The sequence below is a fragment of the Seriola lalandi genome, unplaced genomic scaffold (genome assembly GCF_002814215.2).
Source record: "Seriola lalandi dorsalis isolate HSWRI2012SDOR001 ecotype SW California unplaced genomic scaffold, Sedor1 jcf7180002054952, whole genome shotgun sequence".
Classification (NCBI taxonomy): domain Eukaryota; kingdom Metazoa; phylum Chordata; class Actinopteri; order Carangiformes; family Carangidae; genus Seriola; species Seriola lalandi.
This window is the reverse complement of record NW_019525503.1, coordinates 87,139-90,489: the sequence shown is the minus strand read 5'-3', so window position 1 is coordinate 90,489 and position 3,351 is coordinate 87,139.

Here is a 3,351-nt window from a genome sequence, read left to right as displayed (position 1 = left end):
GTGTGTGTGTGTGTGTGTGTGTCTGTGTGTGTCTGTGTGTGTGTGTATGTGTGTGTGTGTGTGTGTGTGTGTATGTGTGTGTGTGTGTCTGTGTGTCTTCTGATGTCTGATGATGATGATGATGATGATGCTCTGTAGAAGAGTAGATGTGATGGATGGCGTTGACGTGTCGTCGCTCCACCAGGTGATCCAGGTGATCCAGGTGATCCAGGTGATCCAGGTGATCCAGGTGCAGCTGCAGCGACGTCTCTTTGTTCCTTTATGAAGCAGAAACTTCCAGATACAAAATCCTTCAGTTATTGACATTTATTTTAGAAAACTGACAATTAGTGAAAATCAACATTTTATATATAAAGTGATTCATGTTCAGTGTGTTTCAGTTCTATAGAACTGATCTGTTCTAAAGAAACTAAAGGTCCATTTCAGTACCTCACTGCGTACTGAACACTGTAAGCTCCGCCTCCTGGACCCTCACACCCTGTTGAATCTAAATGACCTCTGACCTGTGGAGCGTCTGCAGTCACGCTGTCACTCCTCTGGCATCCTCATTTGTCACCAGCTCCAAGTAGCTGAACATGACTTCTCCACAAATGGCCGCCGCCGCTGCCGCCACCGCCGCTGCTGCTGCTGCTGCTGCTGCTGCTGCTGCACCATGTGCTGAGTCGACCGCCCCACGCGGCGTCGTGGTCATCGCTAAGACGCTCCGAGTATGTCCCAACGCGCCTCGTGTACAGGAAGAGATGAAGTGATTGTGATTGACTGTAAAACATGTCAGATGCTGGAAGCACCTCAGCTGTCGTGGCTCCACAGAACCCGATGTGGATCCTGCCCTGGATCCTGATTTGGGCAGAGAAACCGGCTCCAGTCGGCGACCCGGGGAACCGGCCCAAGCTATGCTGAGGCCGATTCTGGTGCATCATTCATCATCAAGTGTGACATGTTTCTGGCAACGTGGACGAGCCACATTTAGTCTCTCTTGTATTCAGCCGTTTCAGCCAACGAGGATCAATTACAGCGCTGCTGTAATGTCCTGAATGAGATTGTTAAGTGTTCCTTTTATTTCCTCCACCTGTTCGTCAGGCGTTCACCAGTCTCCACCATCACTGGCGGCCGCCGCCACAGAGTCCAAATTTGGATGAAAAGCTGAAGTGGGACGAGAATACAGCGAACTGCTAAAAGCTTTGTCACATCCAAGAACACGCTCCTCCATTTCTACGTTCGCCTGAACAGTAATCTGGTTCAGTCTCACGTCTTGAGGTCAGCCATGTTGGTTTTGCAGGTTTCATTTCCACATTCTAGTTTCAAGTTCCTCTTTAAAGCTCCACATTTTTTTCTTCTTCTGTGTTTTATCTGAAGTATTGATCCATAAGAAGATATAAAAACCATGTGTAGTACCTCAGTGTAGTTTCACATCTCGTCTCTGATAAATCTCCCTTATTACAAAATAAACTAAGAGTAAAACTCAAACTAATAAAAACTAAAATCAAACATTCCAAAAAAAATGAAAATTAAACTAAACGAGCAAAGCTGCTTTAAAAACTAATTAAAACTAAATTGAAAATGAATAAACCGAAAACAAAAAGTCAAAACAAAAATATTTTTTAAAAAAAGAATGAAAAATCCAAAACTTTTATAATCTTATTACTAACGTATTTTATGTTGTAGAATAAAACGTGAAAATATCCTGACCTTCTGTTAACCTCAGACTTAAATACCAGGTGTCAGGACTCATTACGGCTTCGTTGTGACATCACAAAGTTCCAGAAGTCCTGACGGCTGGTTTTAAGGCTCAGTTTCTGAATACAGGCTGTGTGCATTTCTCTGTGGACTGAGGCTTTGATACTTTCACAGTATTAATATAGAAGCTAGAGCTGATCTATAATCACACTACACATGGACACAGACCTTTACACTGGAGGAGCTTTAAGAAACTATGAGTAATACTTTAAATCACTGTCTGGTGCAGTAGTTGCTGCTATTTGCCTTCAAAGGGCAGCAGAGAGCAACATGTGACTGAGGAGGAGGTGACGACATCTGCAGGTGGAGCTGCTGCTGTAAATATCACCACACACACATGCACACTTTCTTAAACACCCACACACACACACACACACACACACACACACTCACACGTACATGTCTCACAGATAAAGTCACACATTCACTGAAGGGGTGCAAAGTCATGCAGATGCTATTACACACAAGTCTGCTAACACACATTCAGCACACACATTTTACTGCAACGCCATCACACAGAATCATATGTGACCAAACACACACACGCACACGCACACGCACACGCACACAGACACACCATCTCCTGTAATGTCACTTATAAAAATAACTTACATGCTCATCTTATAAATAACGCATACATCACCTCAGCGGTGTGATACAGTCGTCTTCTCTGAGTGTGACCTTACACCACCATCCACTCAGAACCTTATTAAATAGAAATGAATTGAAATAAAAGCAGATAAATATTAATGATTTTGTGACCCCTGTGGTGACATCTGTCGCCTGCCACATGTGCTGCTGCAGCAGAGATCACCGCACCCGCTCGAGCCGAGTGTGTGTCAGGAAACACACGTGCGGCGTGTTACAGGTCGGCGCCGCCCGCTCACTGACTTAAAGCTACAGGCCGGACAGTCTGCAGAAACTTCTGAGGAGTGATACCTCTCCTCACCATCTCACCGATCGACTGCAGAGCTGTCCTGTCCTATCTTTGTTGTTTATCATGTGTTGCCTTGGAGTTTCAGTGTAATGTGACAGATCTCTGAGTGAAGCAGAATATGTGGTCTGCACATGTGGTTTAGTTACTGGAGGGATTTAAATGGATGATTTAAACCAGCCTGTATCAAAGAGTGGTCCGTGGACCCCCCCGGTACAGTGGCCCTGAGGGCTCAACTCACTGACACTTGACAAAACACATGCAAATACACAGAGGCTGTGCTGCACAACGGAAGTGTTTCCAGGGGACACAAAAAAGTGACGGACCCGGCCGGGTGTTGCACTTGTTGTTCAATGCTTCTTGACTTTTTGAAGTTGTGAAGACGGCCACCTGTTTGAAAATAAGCTAAAGTTGAGTTTGCTTGGTTTATTGTAATGTTTACTATAAGACTAAGGCTAAGCTAAGTGCTAACAGCACATATTTGCAATAATATCTGAATCATGCGACACTGACGTTATAATAGATTTGTTAAAATATCATGTTTTAAATTGTCCCACACTGACTGAGTGACCACAACGCCTCACAGCGAGTCGTGTGTGTCGTCTTTTTAATATTAAATAGACTCGTGTGTAAATTCAAACATTATTATTTGAATTTGTTGTTGTTGTTGTTGTTGTTGT